This window comes from Eutrigla gurnardus (genome assembly GCF_963514095.1).
Source record: "Eutrigla gurnardus genome assembly, chromosome: 16".
NCBI classification, from domain to species: domain Eukaryota; kingdom Metazoa; phylum Chordata; class Actinopteri; order Perciformes; family Triglidae; genus Eutrigla; species Eutrigla gurnardus.
This window is the reverse complement of record NC_139927.1, coordinates 23,822,511-23,842,378: the sequence shown is the minus strand read 5'-3', so window position 1 is coordinate 23,842,378 and position 19,868 is coordinate 23,822,511. Positions and strand designations below refer to the sequence as shown.

The 19,868-nt window shown below is 39.4% G+C and overlaps 1 long non-coding RNA gene and 1 pseudogene across 5 annotated transcripts; both read right to left on the bottom strand.

The window, feature by feature from the left end:
- Window positions 1-491: 491 nt before the first annotated feature.
- Window positions 492-5,037, bottom strand: LOC311026832. Of its 4 annotated transcripts, none has more exons than XR_014598526.1 (5): window positions 4,572-5,037; window positions 2,104-3,302; window positions 1,325-1,402; window positions 1,079-1,171; window positions 492-956 (listed from the first exon to the last, which is right to left on the bottom strand). It is a non-coding gene; the product is annotated as an uncharacterized lncRNA (long non-coding RNA). The 4 variants fall into 4 exon arrangements; XR_014598528.1 differs by having other exon boundaries at window positions 1,079-1,402; window positions 2,104-2,316; window positions 2,591-3,302; XR_014598525.1 differs by having other exon boundaries at window positions 1,079-1,402.
- Window positions 5,038-13,206: 8,169 nt separating this feature from the next.
- Window positions 13,207-14,319, bottom strand: LOC311026801 (putative nuclease HARBI1 pseudogene; annotated as a pseudogene). The gene is made up of 2 exons: window positions 13,650-14,319; window positions 13,207-13,568 (listed from the first exon to the last, which is right to left on the bottom strand). The product of its transcript is annotated as a putative nuclease HARBI1 pseudogene (transcript).
- Between the last annotated feature and the right edge of the window lie 5,549 nt (window positions 14,320-19,868).

Genomic DNA, 19,868 nt, shown 5'->3' with positions numbered 1-19,868 from the left:
AAAGAAAACTGGCAATGATTACCTAATTTTAGTGAGTAAAGTAACGGAATGCAACCAAGTAAATTAAAATGTGAAGCACAAGAAAATAATTTAAATCTACTTCATAACAGCAAATACTATATATATATATAAAATATATTTAAAATTTTGAGGACAATTATGTTCCTGTCTATGAAAAACAAGTAGATTTTACTTCATTTTAAATTAATTTTAAATAACTATAACTTAAAACTTCAATGTAATTAAGTAAATGCTACTTAATGTCTTTACAACTGTTATGTTTTATGGTAAGTAAAATTTACTTGATACTGGCAAGTGAGTGTTAATTGATATTGCAGCATTGATTTGACTAAATCATTTGTGTGCAAATACGATATATTTTTTTCAGTGTATTATACAATTTTCAGGTTATAACTACAAATAAAAAACATAAAAACAATACAGAGCTGTGTTAAAGCAAACTTTATTTAAAGTGCTTTTAAATCCACACACACTCTTAAACTGAGAGTATATCTCTTGCTTTTGCTGTACTCCTAACAATGGAAATGGCTGTCCTCTTTAACTTGTAGTTTGCACCACTTTCAATGTCTCCTGAGGTCTGTTGTGACGTACATAGCGAAGCAAAACTTGCAAGGCAGGTAGTCTGTTGCTGTTGATTGACAGGTTGCTTGCCTTTAAGGTACAATTTGTCCTTTCCCAGATTTCACGACTGATCAGTTATGGTTGTAGTTTCCAAGGTTCCTAATTTTGCTCAAAAGATGATTGTGCATGGCTGAAACTTGCCTGTGTGCAAGTGCCTTTGCCACTTCAGGTTTAACCTGATGCTTCTTTTTCAGATGTCTTGTAATTTTTCTTGTCATAGATCCGCTGATGTCGACTGTTTGACGAAGTTTTCACTTGAATGTCCATTGGCGTTGGGGTTTTTGAAGGTGGTCTTCCTTGGATTACTTCCCTTTCTGAAGAAACAATTTGCAAAAAATAATAGTATTAAAATTTAATAGCCACACTATTTTCATACATTCGTCTACTTTTTAGGAATTGGTTTTGCAATTGTCTTCCTAATTACTATTTCACGCACAGATAATTCCTCTTCGGTGTCGTCGGAAGATGTTTCTGCTTCTGCTGGTTGTTCCTGTTCCTCTTCATCTGACATTTCCAGGGTCAGGGTAACCTGAAATAAACAAAGTGCTCTGAAATAAACAAACATTTTTTTCAAAATAGTAAAAGAATACATTTTTACGGCACTACCTTTCTTCAAACACATTTACCAAATGCATTTTTTGCCACCTCCGGTTATGTAAACACTAATCACCAATTCACTCACAGAAACATTAACTTCCTTCATTTATATTCACACTGCCAGAGTTGGTTGTGGTTCCACTGTTGGACTGTTGTGTGAAACCTGTAAATATATTAAAACAGTTCATTGTTTCCACCGTAGTGTTCTAAGGATAACATTTTTCCAATGCACAGAATCATACACACACATGGGGTCATGCCATACCAGCTCACCTTGGCCCTCCCAGTTCATGTCATGGAATTTCTTGAAAAATGTATGTAAAAATGTATCTTAAATTCATTGGACCTCGTAAAATACTATAGCTGGAATCCAAATACTTTTTAAGTCATGAATTTTTGAGATTTGGCCCACTACGCTAAATATGAGCAGTTTTGTGATTATTATATGTGTATTCTATATGATTATGTACATTGAATACAAACTGGAGACACCGGAGGCCTGTCCTAGGAAGCAGGATTTGGGCTTAGCGAGGTAACTTCAGCATTAACTCTGGGTTTTCTGTCCTACAACGCTGGTTCACTTCTTACCGGGGTAGATCGGCATGGTAACTGGAGGGGTAGCTCATTGAAATGAACGATGTGCAAACGACTCTACCTTCCCCAACCCCCGTGCTGCTCCTTTGAGCAACAAGTCCAGGACAAGACTAACACAGGTCCCACAGCTCCACACCAACCCCCGCAGCAGACACTGCATCCCAGCCCCACCCCTTCATGACATGAACGAAGAGGGGTTCTGAATTCTGAGTGAGTTGGCATGGAATGAACTTCAAATAAAAAATAGAGAATATTTAGGGTGGCACTTACATGTGAAAATCTGAAGGCATTCCTCAATGGTTGGACATTCTTCAAATGAACTTTTCAGCATTCTGGTAATAATATCCTTTAGGTTCATCCATTTTTCTGAGTGAAGTTGCCTGTTTGGACATTGTGAGACAGCCCAAGGGGATCACTGGTGTAGGGTGTTCTGGTTTGATCGGGATCATCAGTCAGGATGTAATGCACCAAGCACCCCGCTACCTAAAATGTATTGGAAGAAATTGAAAAAATGTCATCTAACAGTCACCAAAACTGCTCTTTGCATTGAACTATTTGCATTTACCTAGTCAAACTGTAAAAAATAAGGAACAATAATAATTAAAATAAAAATAAATAATGAGTTCTTCTGACTATGCAGGACAACTTGATATGGTATATTTTATATTATTACATTTGAGAAATCCAAACTCAGTGGTCATGGTTCGAAATGGCATCATGAATTACGTTTAAATGAACATTTTCAAGCTCAACTCACTTGGATATCAGATTCCTTCTTGTACGTGTATTGTGGGCCTCCAACATCCTCGTAACTGTAGCAAGTGGTCTGTGCAAGATCCTTTATTCTGCTTGCTCCACAGTCTGTGATATACAGTTTGTTGTTGACGTCTGTAGAAAAGCAAAAATACTCCTTATTCATATGCCCATTAAAGGCCATCTACAAAATCACAACCAAACATAATCAAAATGCATAATACCGGTTATTCCATCTTTAAACTTTTACAAAACAAAATGTTTTTTAGGCTTCAGGTTTCAAAATTCAAAAGTGCAAAAAAGTGAAGCTCCCCAAGTCCCAGCAATAACTCCTGGCAGATTTCTTGTCGTCGCTGCTTGGTAAGGTTTTGTCTCTCTGGAAGATTCTCGTTTTCAACCAGTTCACTCAGGCTGAATTTACAGAGAGGGGAGACAAAATAGGCAAAGTAAGCATCTTCTAACACAGAAATGGGTTGGCAACAAATGTTCCACTAGTACATTTTTTGAACACAGAAAATAAGCCATCTCCAATTCTTTTTTGGACATATGTTTGGGAACTTGTTTCACTGCCACAGGGCAGTTGTGCAGGAGTCCTGGGAATGTTTCAGCAGCATTGCGTCCATTTGCAATCTTCATTTCAGTGTTGAAAAGGACTTTATCAATTTTCATCATGCCATGGAGTCAAGATTTTCCAATGAAGTCTTCCATCAAGATTCCTTGAAAGGGCAGAAAACCCAATAAGATTATGGCAATGTGAGGGTGAAACAATACAAAATATATCTAGAAATGACTACAGAGTGTCGAATTGAAGAAGAAGGTTGGTTATGTTAGTGATATCACAACTATATGAGTGTAGACTGTCATTTCTGTGGTGGAAATCAGTTTATGATTTCCTGGTGAGAAATAATACCACTCCTAACAGAGCTCTGAGTAATTTATAAATAAGGAGTCCAAAACAGGCTAGCAGTAGCGACAGACACATGGAATATTGTAAGGGTTAGGGTTATAACTATTCAAACTTCTAATAAACCTAAAATAAACCACTAAATAAAAAAATTCCCATCACAATTTCTATAATCCATTTTCTCTCTGTTATTGCTCACATCAGTGACAGACAATTAAAGCTCTGGTCTACGGTTTGAAAGTTTTGTCAATTTACTATTGGATCAGGATTGTGGCAAACAGTTTGGGATCATGGACGTACTGCAGTCGGGGTGAAAGAGAAATCTTACCGGCAATCGCTGCATTTACACCGATAATGTTTCATCATTCGTGGCCGTAATAAACACTATTATTGCTTTGTTCATGTTGTGGAAGTCCTGGACACACCGGGAACTAAACAATTTCCTGCCTGAGTTCATCCTTTACCCGGAGGGAATGTTCCCATTTATTGTCTATGTAAGAAGCATGCCATCGCGGTGTGGCGAGTTTCGAGAGACGGGCCGCCGCCCTCAAGCTCTTGAAAATGTTTTAAACTGACCGTTGTCGATCCAAAATAAAGACAGATTCAGGAACTGCATAGCTTATTTCTCGCCTAAAATGTTTTCAGAAACACATTTCGGTGAACTATTTTCGTAAAATAAGAGGAAGGTGGGAGGCTGCGAGGAGAGAACGATATGAACTCGGGTGGGTTAAGGAGCACAGAGGGGAGGGATGTGTGTATGTGTGTGTGTGTGGGGGGGGGGGGGGGGGGGGGGTGCTTTTTTCAAACCTTTCAAATCGTAGACCATAGCTTTAAGATACCTTACAATTTTTCTCCTACTTTCTCAATATTTTTTACTGCACAATGTAATGGCAAGACGACGTTTCAGTTTAAAACAATGAGCTTCAAAAGAATTTAAACCAGTTTCTAATCAAATCAGATATCCACAATATTGGTATGGATGAGAGTCCTTATATCTTAGTTAAATGATGAAATTGTGTTTGTGTGTGTGTGTGTGTGTTTGTGTCAAAGAAACAAAATATAGAAATAGATATATACATACATGTCGCCATGGACAGTTAGGGTCTTCATTGTCATACACAAGTTCTTCTCCTGTGTATATGGCTTTATCTTTGCCAGCAGGAATGAAGGCTTCCTTTTCAGGATGTAATTTTTCTGTGGAGTAATTAAGATCATATTATACATGATGCACTGTCTTCACCAATGACAAGCATCTGAGGGAAATGAACAATGAGCAAACGAGACAAAACCCACAAGGATTCCATCATACAAACAAAATGTCACTAAATGCTTAATTTTGGTCTGAGGCCTAAACCTCACAAATGCATTACTGAAAAAGTATTTGAAGTACAGCTCTAGGATTTTGCAAGGTCTCATGCATTTCAAATAAGTTTCAACACAATGTTATTATTATATTATTACATTTAACCCAAATGCAAAATGGAGACTTTGACTAGTGGAAAAAGCAACCTTTTACTCTACTGCATCTACTCTAAAGCATATTGATAGTAACAGACTCAACTGATTCAGCCATACAAGGGGTATATGTAAATGTAAATGTTGAACTTACCTATCACTTTGGCGATGAAGCTGCTAGAAGGCAAAAATAGATGAATGTTCGAAGAGAAGGAAGAATATTTAGTCGTCTTACAAAAATACTGCAGGCTTCAACACAAAAGTTACCAAAGGCTGATTTGTGAAAAAAGCCCAGAATATATACAGAATCCTAAGCAGCTACATGGACAGTGATTGGTTCCCGAGGTTTGGGATGCAAATGTCTGCTGACACATCTACCAATCATTATGTGACAAGATTTTCTACATTTGAACATTGGCTTCATCCGTCTGCCATTGCCACATAGCTCTCATTGGAATCTGAATGAAGGCCAAGTGGTGTTAAATGTGTTACATTTAAATGTCTATGAAGGGAACAATGGTTGTCTGGCCATTTATTCACATGTAGTATTTACATTTAAATTTAGGGCATTTAGCAGATGCTTTTGTCCAAAGCGACTTAAAATAAGTACATTTGTCAAAAGGAAGAAATCACAACATATCATTGCCGATAAAGTAAGAGCGAAAAAATAGAAACAAGTGTTAGGTCCTCGTCTTAGTAAAGTAGTAGCTGTATACCGTAAGAACAACAGTGCTATGATCAAATGTCTTTCATACAATGACATCATAAGTGACTGAGACACATTCCATTATCCCCTGTAACCAAAAGTGAACATTTGCATCGTAGTCCTGACCAAGGGAACCAATCACTGTCCTGATATCAGCTCAGGATTCTATATATTATGTGTTCTTCACAGTAGTTTCATAGGAGTATTTGGTGCCTACTGGATAAGCCTGGGCTATTTTTTAGAGACAATGTTTATTTGACCCCGAAGGGAAATAATATATTTTTAGGTGACATTGTGAAGTTCTTCAAGACCATGTCCTGTAACGTTGCCACAAGACCACCAAAAATAAAATGTGTTTTCCTTTATAAGAGCTCATGCATTATTTATTGATACATTCAATACAACCTACAATTAAAAAAACACCAGGACTGGTGATATCTGATCTATGTCTAATAATTCAGACTGGAACGGAGACTTTGTTTAAAGTGGTAGGCACACTTCAAGTGTTGCATTATTTTTTCAATGATTAAGTGAAAGCCAGAAAGGCCCTATTTAAAGGTCATTTAAAAGATTAATAAACTTTAAAAGATTATTTTGGTTCTAAGTCAGGCTGCAGGTAACTCAATTCTGAGAATGTAGTGCCTAACTATTTAAACTAAGACAACTATGTGATCTGTGCCTCATCTTAATAGGATAGATATTTCTCTTGCAGAGATTCCTGCAATTCAAGATTTTGTCGGCATTGTAAAGCCTAGAGCATGTAAACACAAGTAACATTTTATTAGGAGGTCCCCCCTTGTACTGGTAAGACTGACAGAAACAACACTAATACACAGTGATAGATGAGTAAAAACAAGATCAATCAATGCTCTTCCCTGTAGTCCTTCACTTTCAAAAATACTGAAGCTTTAAGCTGTGAAATCCACTAAAGTTGAGCTTAAAGTATTGTTTTAAAAGAAAACTATATTTGAAGAGACAATTCAGTTGAGTTTGAGACAGTCCATGTTGGAGTGTGAGTGTCGCTCCATGCTATCCAAATGGGAACTTGTGCCATAAAATACTCGCTAATAGGGGATTTCTGGGGATGTTTATAATAGATCTATTCGAAGCAATTAATTAAAAATGAAACTATATTCTTTTCCTCTTGACTTTATCCTGATTGTGTTTATCCTTTATTGGATGTAGTTTTTTACTTCTTTTCATTGTGCTTGGCTCCTCATTTTAATACAGAGAAGGTCTGGTAAATGGCTAGGCCATCCACTAGAGCTAAGCATTAACATTTTGTTATTGAAACAGAATGACAAATCAGGTTTAAAGCAATATAGCATTATTTAGTAGATGAATATGCATTCCCCTTAAAAGTAGTGTCATGGTTTAATTTCTCTCTAAAATGTAACTTTCAGAAATTAAGTTGCTTATACTAATTAGCAAATTACTTCTGATTTACAGGTAAAAAGTATTCTCTATTTTCCAGAGAAATGTTTAAATGTTGATAACATCAAAGTTAATGATCAACTTCAGAAAGAAACAATGAAATTCTCTTTAGTAAACAAACTAACAATAGGTGAAAGAGTGGGTGCTAACGGCTCCAATGCAGGCTATGGAAGTCCCCTCTGTGATAGGTAGACGTCGCAGTAAACAAACTAACAATAGGTGAAAGAGTGGGTGCTAACGGCTCCAATGCAGGCTATGGAAGTCCCCTTTGTGATAGGTAGACGTCGCTGAAGGATTCAAGTCCACTGTTAGTCTTTTCTTTAAAAAAATTAAAAGAACACATTTGAAGTAATATTATGGTAAAAGACATTAAAAGAAGCTATACTATTCTATGTTTGTATCTTCAAAATGACCAGAAACAGGAGTCCCCTATTGGCTTGTGGCGCATGATAGTTCCCTGTTGGCCCTGTTTACATGTATGTGTGTGTGTGTGTGTGTGTGTGTGTGTGTGTCCGTCCATCCCCCACACAATGTTTAGAACTGTATGGACCCTTCTGTTGTTTGCATGTCTTGGCCTTCCTTCACAAACCTTCAATCAGTGTATACTTTTTGCCAATATGAATATTTAGTAATTTATTTTATGTCAGTTTTTCTTTTTTATTAGCAATGAATAACGTAAAATACAAGGCAAGTACTTTTCACAAAGGACTTGAAATTCACGCAGTTGGGCTGGTATGGGGTGAAGTCTGTTGTGCTACTTTCTATGAAGCATCACTGTACACAAGACAGTTAATCAAATCTGTTTTTTCCATTTTAGATTTTGTAATTGTGAAATGCAACCTGGGCTGCAGGGAAAATGCACATTTCCACTGTTGCTATTGTGAGTCATCTGTACTCGGGAGAATCGCTTTAATAAAACATCTCAGTAAATGTAAGCCAGCACAGACAGCACCTCTTCCTCCACCACCAACACCACCACCACCAGCAGCAAAGACAGCTCCTCCTCCTCCTACTCCTCCACCACCAACACCACCACCAGCAAAGACAGCACCTCCTCCTCCTCCACCTCCACCTCCACCACCACCACCAAAGACAGCACCTCCTCCTCCACCTCCACCACCACCACTAGCAAAGACAGCACCTCCTCCTCCTCCTCCTCCATCAGCAGCAGCACAAGCAACACCGTCGTCGTCATCATCAGGACGCTTAAAAGTCCGCCAGCAGGTGAAAGTGACATGCAACCACTGTGGCATCACATTAAATAAAAAGAACTTGCAGGTGCATATTAATAGAAAACATAGACCAAAAGTTATACAGATTTCAGAGACTAGAATAAATAAGAATAAAAACCATTTATGTAGATTCTATATTTTTATATTTATTTTCAAAGTTTACAGAAAAACAAAGTATTTTTCAAATTTGCAGTATGTACATAGTTTTATTTTGTATTTATTTTTTATATGTTTATAATAAAATAAATGTCTGGTAAACAAGACGGTCTTGTCTTCTCTCTTCTCTTGCTCACATCTCTGGATCATGTAGCTGAGGCCTTTATGGAGAGAAGAGAACAGTAGCGTTAGAACACATACCAATGCTCCATAATCAAATCTGGTACTTATTATTTTCAACTCTACCCTGGCAGAACAGATACAACTAATGGCTTGATGCTGATTGTTTGACCATTACATAAAAGTATCAGTCTTTCAAATGAATTAGCAGTGTATTATAATTGGTGATAGTGAGCAGAAGATCTAAACTTTTCTGCAGTATTGGACGTTAGTACAGTACAGCTGGCATTTACAGAGAATGACTTGTAAGAATGACTTCTAAAAATGTTTTTATTTCAAAGAGGTATGTTTTGACTTGACCTGCAAAACAATAACAAACATTATTTGAAATTGATCAGACATGAATGTGGGATGTAGGTGAATGACATACCTGTCCTCTGCGAATCTGTGTCTGGACCAGTTCTGCCGTTGGGGGGGGCACAACTCCTGCAAGATTTCCAAGATGCCTTGGGTCACCCGGCCAGCATTTGCTTTTCTTGGGAGCGCCCCTCCATCTATACGTTTCCTTAGGATGCAACGCTGCAGCTCAGGGATGTAGCTGTAGTCTTTTGCAACCTTTACCGTTTGGACATGGTAGTTGCGCGACTTCTTGCTGTAGAGTCTCTTGAATCTAAAAGACAACAGTTTAAAGATTTAATGCATGTCAACCTCCTTTCCTGTCAACCAACAGTCCAGCCAAATCATTTATGTAGTGACAGATTATACTAAATCAGCCCATTTGTCAAGTTATTTTGTAGAACAGATCATGTTCAGTTGTCTTGAAGATTGCACAGGCAATCAATAAAATGTGAGACTTACGATTTCTCATTATTCCGGCCGATGTAATCTGGTCGGTGGTTATGGTGGTTGTAGTCCAATGCAGCGAGAAGGCACCTTGCTTCATAGACAGGAGGAGAGAAGGCAAACCTGGGTGTGTGGGGGGGACAATAGAGGTAAAAGAGTTTAACCAAATAAAATCTGCAAGGACTCCATTCTCTTGGGCATAGGGCTCGCTTGAAACATCTCTTTTCATTTGTATGGGACCAGGATAACTCAATAATTTCAAATATTCTTTGTAATTATAACAAGAAAATGAATGAATCAAATCAAAATCAAATTACCTTTTTCCAGCATACATGAGAATGCAATTCTGGAAACTCTCAAGTTCTGAAGTTGACCTGTAATGTAAAGCAAAGCTAAAACTTTTGAAGAATATTTTTATGATTCCCTGCTGTGCTACCATGTAATGTGTCAGGTTTCATATTGATACTATAGATGTTCTGCTAATGGAAAGGATGGAAAAGATATTCTTACAGACAAGACAATGTTATTAATTTACCGAAAGGTCAGATACTTCGCAACATCCTTCAACCAGCGTCTGTTGAACCAGCGTCGTTGAAGAGCCTCGTGTGGTGCAGAGCCTGGCACCATGAGCACTTTATCACGGGTCGCCTCATCAAGTGGTCCATGGTCACATTTGCCACGGGTCCATTCATGCTTCCCTGTGACATGATAGAGCACCCCCACCCACATATCCTACAACAAAATACAATTTTGAGAAGAAAAACATTTGTCATGTGACAGAAAACCACCAGAAGCATGTAGGGTAGCAATCATCTGAGCAGAAAAATAATTTTTTCAACATGGATTGTTGTTGTGTTGTCCAAATGATGTCAACAGAGAGAGAAAACACTTCCCTGATGTACTGTATTGTCTTATGAAATTCAGTGTTACACAGCGTTGGACTAAGTTACATGTTAGCAGCTAACGCTACGTTAGCAGCTAACGCTACTTTGCACTTTAGCTCATCCGAGTCCTCGGTGATCTCATAAGATTTTCAAATCAAGCCGTAAACATGACCTGTAATGTATTCTTACCTGGTTACTAGGAAATTAGCCATGTCAGCATTTGTTTTCAGTCCGAGTTCAAATTGAAGCAGCCTCCATGAGTCGAACGCATATCCAATGTTTATCCGGGTGCCAGCCCGGCTTTGGTCATAACTTCGTTTGGACTCAAGACTTGCCGCTGATAAAACCTTCGTTTTCTTCTTGGTATTACTTTTTAGTGGACTTTGTGTGGTGGTGGGTCGTTTTCCGGCCGAAGCAGAGTCCATTACTACAGTACTTGAGTCCACCGCGCTTGTCTTCTTCCGGTCTCCAAGCCGTCGAGTACGCGCATTCAGCGTCATTTGACGTCACGTCCGCCGGACTGCGCGGGAAATTCGGACCACGAATTGCAGTACATCATGCAGCACACAGCCTGTTCAAGGCAATGGGGAGATATGTGTGTGGTCTCATTCTTTTTGGCTTTGAACGCTTCATCACCCATTAGCATTAAAAGACTTAAAGTGAATGTTTATTTTTTCACAAATCCTGCCCTAAGTTCCTTTAAACTATGTCAGATAACATTACACTCTTTCACATGAAATTCACTTTGAGCTGCATATTAGAAATTACATGAATAAACTAACAGTTTCTTCTGCATAGTTTATCTCCTACATTTCCCAGAATGCATCTCACCAGAGGACATGAAAATGTTATACTATATTTTTCTGATTGTCAAGCAAATGCAACAAGGTGTAATGCAATGCGTGTAGACACGCAGGAGAGGAGGCGGGGCTTAGCTCCATGTAGACACCAACAACATTTCAAAGTTGTCAATTAATCATGGCTACAATCACTATTATATATAACCACTACTGCTTTGTACGTATTGTGAAGCCCAAGATACACTGTCCTGTCTTGAGTTCATGACATCATCTAGTGTGGATTCACTGCTCTCCCTGTGTAAGCGTGGGTTCTCTCCGGGTTCTCCAGCTTCCTCCCACAGTCCAAAGACATGCAGGATGAGGATAGGTTTATTGATGACTCTAAATTGCCAGTGAAGTCATGCTTTGTAAGGTCTGTCTGCAAGACCACAAGCTAACTACATTTAAAATGCTTGTTTTCTGAATGGAGCCTAGATTGAGACATAAATACGACAGAGACCTTGTTGTTTGCACCAGACAGTTTCTGGTTTGTCCACAGTCTGATCTGGTCTCTGGACAACATTTGTTTCCTCTGTTTCTGATTTAGCAACGTCAGGACGACAATAGGAGAATCTCAATGCTGATAGGCTTTCAAGACATGGCAACATGCAAATTTCTCCCTTGAGTTGAAATATTTCAGCTTATAAACCTGAAATTCCCCTTATTCACACCACCCTGCACACATTCCTGTCTATGCATATTTGCATCGACTTTCTATGCAATCGAGCCACGCCAAAAAATCGCTTTGTGCACATAATATGTTCTGGTCTCGTGTCTGTGTGTCTCTGTTTTTAAAACACCTAAAATTCAAAGCCTTAGTAATTTTATTTAAACAGATGGGCCCTCATTTATCAAACGAACGTAGAAACCAGCGCAGATCCGAGCGCAGAAATCATCTTACAACAGCGTCCACGTGTGATTCATGAAACGTTCGTACCTCGCCGATCACAGCGTATAAATGATCGGGCGTTGATAAATGCGGCGGCTGAAAACAATCCTCATACGTCAAAGAAGAGAAACTTCTCCGAAGTTGAAATTGAGACCTTAACGTCACAGGTACAAGTAAATAAAGTAGTTTTATTTGGAAGCCTGAAAAGTGGCATCAAAGCGGGTCGCAAGAATGCTGTATGGAAAGAAATTACTGCTGCGGTCAACAGCGTTGCCGTGGTTAATCGAACTCCAGCTGAGGTTTGAATATTTAATGTACACATCCACGATATAGTCACACATATATGTATATTATATATATATAATCGATTATATTTATAAAATATTTAGGTCAAGAAAAAATGGTCGGACATTAAACTCGCCACCAAAAAGCGTGTTGCGGCCCTCAGGCGAAGTACCACGCTGACTGGAGGAGGCCAGCTGGACCCCAGCCTTGCACTGACCCAGAGAGAGGAGCGGGTGGCCGCTCTGATCGGGTCTGCTTCAGTCTCGGGCATAAGCGGCGGAGGAGACACGGACGCACCACCTGAGCCTGAGCCGGATAATGGTAAACATTTAATAGCCTACTAATATTTGTTGTACAGAGTTCGGTTGCTGGAAATCCCTGAAAACTTGCAAATGCACCTTGAAAAGTGTTTGTATTTGACTTGGGAAAAGGTGTATGAACCATGTTTGTAGTTTAAATAATTACTCGGTTGCAGTCAGAGCTCATTTCTTTATTTAAATGATGTTCCAGATCATTCGGAGCCAGGCACGAGTGGTGTTCAGGCTTCGGCTGAAGACACCGGTCTGGAGCCAGTCCCACAGAGCCGGTCATCTGCCAGCTGTGCGTGCGGACGCGTGTCCTCCGCAGCCCGTGCAGGCACACCACCACCGCCACGACCCTGGGTTCTAACAGCAGAAGTCCTAGAAAAGCAAACCGAAATGTGTTGGTCAATGGCAGAGATAAATCGCTCACTGATTTCAATAAACGACACTTTAAAGGAGATAAGCGAAAAACTCAAACGTGCATCACAATAAAATGTTTGACTAAACGTTATGCATTGTCTGTTTCCCTGTATTGAATAGTTGCCAAACATAAGTATTATCACTTTACATTTTAGAAGCGTTGAATGAGGTCCTGTCTCCTTCGTACAGCCTCCAGTGGGGGCTGTGCTGGCCACGGCTCTCTGGGCATGGGTTCATCTGGCTGCAGCGGGACATCAAATAGCACCCTGTTTTCCTGCGCAATATTGTGCAGAACCCCACAGGCTAAAATGATGTTGCACACTTTCTCTGGCGTGTACAATAAGGTTCCCCCCGCGGATCCTAGACAGAGCCATCTGCCCTTTAGCAACCCAATGCAGCACTCCACCGTGGCCCGTGTGCGTATTTGCGCGTTGTTAAATCTGCGCTCCTGCGCTGTTGCCGGGTTTGTCAGTGGCGTTATCAGGTATTCCTTGAGGGGATAACCTTTGTCACCTAGCACACGAATCACACCAACATGTTAGTAATTTGATTACCTTTAGAATATTTATTTAACACAGTAGTTAGGCTACTCACCGAGGAGATGACTCCGGCCCTGCAGTGCGCCCTCCTGTAGCCGTGTCCCTACGCTGCTGTTTTGCCAGATGAAGGAGTCATGTGTGCCCCCGGGCCACCGGGCTACCACGTTTAGGAGAGCGAGCCTGGCATCACAAATGACCTGAACGTTGATGGAGTGATAGTTCTTACGATTGATGAATGCGTAATCATTCATGGATGGTGGTTTCAGACGCACATGGGTACAATCAATCGCACCTATCACATTAGGAAACCCAGCAATCTCATAAAATTCTCTCTTAATCACAGTTTGCTGAGCATCATTGTAAGGGAATTGGATGTACTGACGAGACAGGGACTTGATAGCCTCCAACACTGCTGGCATCGTTCTGCTGATGGTTGGCTGTGATATACCGGACCTATCCCCGATCTCTCGCTGAAAGGTGCCGGTGGCCAAAAACCCCAACGTGGAGAGCACCTGGACTGGTACAGGTATGGCATTAGAACGTCTGGTTTCTCTCCTTAACCGAGGCTCTAAATTGTGGCATAATTGCAGGAGGAGATGCCTTGGCAGACGAAAGCGACTTAAAAGCCACTCATCACTCTCCATAAAGAGATCCCTGCGGTCCCGAAAAACCCTCTTGCGTCTTACGGGCACATGGAGGTCCTCTAACAGAGCCAGATCTGCCATTGTCGAGATGTGATGCCTGCCAAAGCTCTTGTTTAAATAGGTAACTGAGTAAGCATCTGACCTATCACATTGCTTTCCTTTTAGATTGGCTGCTTGTAATTATGTCACCTGCCTCAAAATCCGTAAATCTTTCTCAAAATGAAAGAGAAATTAATATTACAGCAATAAACTGTTAACCCCGTTAATTGCAAACTATTTGAAACTAGTAGGCTATATGGTCTAATAACAATTCTCGGACTCCGCCAGATTTATGCTGCACCGCACTGACTTGAGAACTTGCGTACACGAACTCAGACCAGACGTGAGATCTGAGCGTAGCTCCCGCTCACGTCCAAATTGATAAATGCCGAAGCACGCACGGTTTTCTGCCGTACGTTCGTTTGATAAATGAGGGTCACTATTTTTTTTATCAAAGAAATGTGAGGAAATAGTGCATTTGTTAGGGCAGTGTATAGGGGGTTTAGCAGCCTTGTCTCCTAAAAAATGCCTTTCCTGTTCAATGAAACAGCAATGTCAGTTATGTGTGGAGGGAAACATATTTTGTCCCAGATTTGGTTTGTTTTTGACTAAAATATTAGGGTTAGACCACATAACCCTAACCACATAATTGAGCATGATGTTTGCTTGTATTCAGGGACGAGTGGTGTGTGTGTGTGTGTGTTCATGATGCTGAAGCAACAGTGAGGCTCGTTGATCTGTTTTTAATGGAGCTCTGTGGCTCAGAAGAAGATATATCAAGTTTTCATACACATACATAATACATGTTAGATGTTTTTTAATACATGTTGTTAAATACATTCACTATTGGCTTAAGTGTTTTCATGGGATTTGTTGACAATAAGAAAAATACAGAATATATACCACCAGAATTAAATCATTATTTGCAGCTGAAAAAACAAACAAAAACAAATCACATCAAATACAAAAATATCTTGCAGCTTCTTTCAACTGGTGGATTTACCCCCGTATGTTGTTTCTCATCAGTGTCGTTTCTGATCTCAGTTTTAACTATTGTTTTCAAAATATGATGAGAAAATAATACATTTAATACATTTACAATTATACAATTGAAAGAGACACAAGTGAACAAGAGGTAGAGAATAGAGAAAGAATCTTTAGGATTTAATATTGAAATGCAACCCCTTTATCAGCTGTATGCAACTTACCATCTTTAATGTAAGTAAACCTGCCATTGGTGGATGGCAGGAGCGTGTGACGTGATATAAAGTGTATGAGAGTCCGATGGGTCAAACAAACGATCTTTGTTCGTGTCCTGTGTGAAACTGAATTGTAAGAAGTTGACATTTTGTCTTGGGGGTTTTTGGAGTTGCCTTTGTCATTTGCTATTGATGTGAGCCATTAGGTTTCCTAAAACATTATGGTTGATGGTAACTTGACTTACTAAGTAGTTTGCTTGCCTAATCCTTACTTTACATGAGTTATCTCCGATGCCACTGAGCAATTTGACATCTAATAAATGTTCAATTAATGTATATTGGATGTCCATTTATCTGTAGTTTCTACAGAGATTATTTTTGTTTTCCCAGAAAATACTGTCTCAAAATATATTTTCAGTTTTTTTTTATATATAAATAAGGCTATGAATGATACATGAACAAACCCCTGTGGAGAAACCTTCAGAATATAGACAGGAATGTAAGTTTGGTGGATGTAAACTAATAACAGCGTTTAAAAGATATGATTGCAAAATTATATTATGAAGACACCGCAAGTGAACATGGTAAGAAAATTGATAAATGAAGACAATTATCTTTTGTATTACAAGTTTTCCGAAATGTTATGTTCAAATGAGGAAATGGTCCATAGTGACTAGGGATGAGCGAGTACAGCATTATCTGTATCTGTATCTGTTACCCATATGAATTATCTGTATCTGTATCTGTACTCGGAGTTTTAACCCGGAAGTGGGTCTGGTTGTCTTGAAATGAGCGAGGTTTTAACTGGTATGTTATTTTAAGCATGCAATTGATATGGGCTGATCAGAAATTGTTATTTATTGCTGATTAGAAAACTATTTACAGGACAGCATCAGCATTGAGCTTCAGATCAATGGTTTTGATCACAATAGCAAACGAACTATTTACAGAACAAGTTTTGCAACAATGAATACAACACATGCGGTTGCAATTATCAAGTAAAATGTAATGAACAAGAGTTTTCATACTCAACAATAACTTTTTTCTTTTAACTTTAATTTTTTTTATGATCAGTGTGATCTTTTTTTTTATATATATATTTTTTGGGGTTTTTTTTTTTTTTTCCCACACCAGGTGTGTGTGTGTGTGTGTAGCTTGATTTCCAATATTTATACCACTACCAGCTTTATTTTTTCACGAAATACAGCAAGAAAGTGTTAGAGCCAGGCAGCCAGATGACGGTTAAAAAAGAAAAAGAAAAATCTCCGACAGGCAGAGACGCAACGCGAGTCGGCACCACGTCTGAACGAAGAACCAGAACTCTACTAGTTCATAAGTAAGTACCAACCTAAGTAATAACAAACCTGAAGCTGAAGAAAGAAACCCTAAACATTAACGGAAAACGACCCGCGAACCTGAGTGACTGAGGGAGAGACAGAGAGCTGTTCTGTGTGTGAGTGATCAGAGCGGACACAACAACACATCTGCGAGTGTGTAGGGGAGGGGCTGTAGCATATCACAGGGCGCAGACACAGTCAGCTACCCAATGAGGATTTTTATTTAATCCGAGCACAGATATTGACTCGTATTACTCGTATAATACTCGTACTCGGCAAAAGTGCTTTATCCGTACCGGACACTCATTTCAGCCGAGTATCCGGCTCAACTCTAATAGTGACGCACTATTTCCACTACAGATTAATAGCAGACCACCTGTACTTCAGACAGTATTACAACATTCTAATGTACCTTCTGAGCTGGTCTGCTCTTCATCATAAGTCAAATTAGTTTCTAACAGTAGGCTGTTTGCGTCTTGTGTTTTACATTGCACATTCTGCTTTTTGCACTTCTGGTTAGATGCTAACAGTGATTTGTATTCTTCTCACAATGACAATAATGCTGAATCTAATCTAAACAATTGATAGGCTGAAGTCAAAGTGAACAGCTGTTCATATTGTAGATTGAAATACAAATATATTGCATGTATTTTTTTCCATAGCTACTGAGAAACAGCCGATTGAAGTTATGCAAATCGATCAATCAGAGAGAATCCCATCTAGGATGGGAAGACCAGTACCAGAACAAGGAAGAGGAAGACAAGTACCAGGACAAGGGAGAGGACGACGAGTACCAGGACAAGGGAGAGGAAGACGAGTACCATGACAAGGGAGAGGAGGACGAGTACCAGGACAAGGGAGAGGAAGACGATTACCATGTTATCTTGCAGTAATGTCCTGGTCCAAATAAGCCTTTACTGCAGTAGTTCTGTCTCTGCCTCTTTTTTTTTTCCAGAAACCGTACGTCCTATAAAGCTACTCTGAGATGGGTCATTAATTTTTTTGTATTGCATTTCAGCAGTAAAATAAAGAAAATGCATTTATTTACAACAAAACACAAATGTAGAGATGCTTCAAAGATGATAATCTCTACATATACTGTCTATTGTATAGGGGCAGACCCACCTGACACATACAATAATGTTTTTATGACATTGTGTTATGATTGATCAAAGCTGTAGTCTACGATTTGAAAGGTTTGAAAAAAGCACCCCACACAGACACACACCCCTCCCCACTGTGCTCCTTAATCCCCCCCTCCGAGCTCGTATTATTCTCCCCTCGCAGCCTCCCACCTCCCTCTTATTTTATGAAAATAGTTCACCGAAATGTGTTTCTGAAAACATTTTAGTTGAGAAATAAGCTATGCAGTTGCTGAATCTGTCTTTATTTTAGATCGACAACGGTCAGTTTAAAAGATTTTCGAGAGCTTGCGGGAGGCGGCGCCGTCTCTTGAAGCTCGCCGCTACGTGACGGCATTGCACGGCTTCTTACATAGACAATGAATGGGAACATCCCCCTCCGGGTATAAACTCAGACAGGACGGCGTTTAGTTTCCCGGTGTGTCTGGGACTTCCATAACATGTACAAAGCAGTAATAGTATTTATTACGGCCATGAATAATGAAACATTATTGGTGTAAATGCAGCAGGTGCCGGTACGTTCCCGATCCCAAACTGTAGTATAAGTATTGAAAAAATTGTTTTAGCGATCATAAAAAAATGGAAAAGAAACTGCTCTTTTTCTGGTGAATACTTGTATTTTAGGTTCCTACTAGAACATGTTTACATGCTTTAATTTATTTCCCTATCAGGCTATATTGCAGCAGCTCATCTCAGCCTCACATTGTTTGACCTCCTGCCCCTTTCTCCCAAAAAGCCTAGCATGCTATGATTGGTCAACCTCTTGTGTTTGTAAAAAAAATGTCCTGTCCCTTTACCATAACTAGACAGGAGTTGTTCTGCTGATGAATAGTGATAAAAATGAATTTTAGCTCCGTTTCCTCTTCCTCTAGAAGTCCATTCCTGTTTGTCTCCTCAACATGGAGATCATGCTCATCTTTGCTCTCTACTAGCTTTGTCTGGGGACGTGACAAATTAGCGGTTGGGCAGATATTATGCAAATGTGTTACTTGGTTACATCACCACTTTACAGAAGAAAAGGCAAGATTCAATTGTTACACAATAAACTATAAAATAGACTAAAGGAAAGGGAAGAGCTTAATAATCAGGAGACTTGTTGTGTCCAGTTACAACCAAATAGGTTTTTTTTGTTTCAATTAAATTGTCATTTCAACCAAACCACTTTTGTCTAAACCTAACCAAGTCTATATGTTGCATTTTTGTTGTTGTTTGTTAACCTGTTTTAAAATTGCAACCATTTGCGTTTTAGTTGTATGAACGGAAATTTGTGGGAGACGGTATTATATGGTGCGTCAAAACCATTAACTCAGGCAGCAGTAGAAAATAGTTCCGTCTTAAATGCTAGTGGACACCTGTGGTAAATTATGTTAAAGTCACAGACTTACTGAACCGTCACTTCTAGCTAGTCTGTTTCAATAATGTCTGAAAATGGGATGAAGAAAAGAAGCTTCATGATTCCCTCCCAAGCTCATGTTTTGAGGAGCCAACAGCTGTCTACTGCGGGCATATTGACAGCCACCAACAGGTGCATTCAGTTGCATACACTTTGATACCCACTTACCGACTGTAATTTCAACTCCACTTCCACCTGATTGTCTATATAAAGAGTCAAAGCCTGGAGACAACTTGACAACCAGTAGTTAGACTACCGCGAAATGTCAAAAGAAACATTGTTTTCTTTTGTGTATGTGAGCTAGCATGGGAACATTACATCACATATTAGGCATGTTTCTGTGTTGGATAAGTATGCTTGAATCTCATAAACACACCTGCCACTGAAAAAACATTTTAAAGAAGAAAAAAAAAATCTAAATTTTTAAGTAAGTGGTTGTTTTGGAGATACAGTTTGATGTGCACACACACTTCATCACTCATCAGTTCATGCCGAAGCAGCAGCACAAAGCACAACCGTA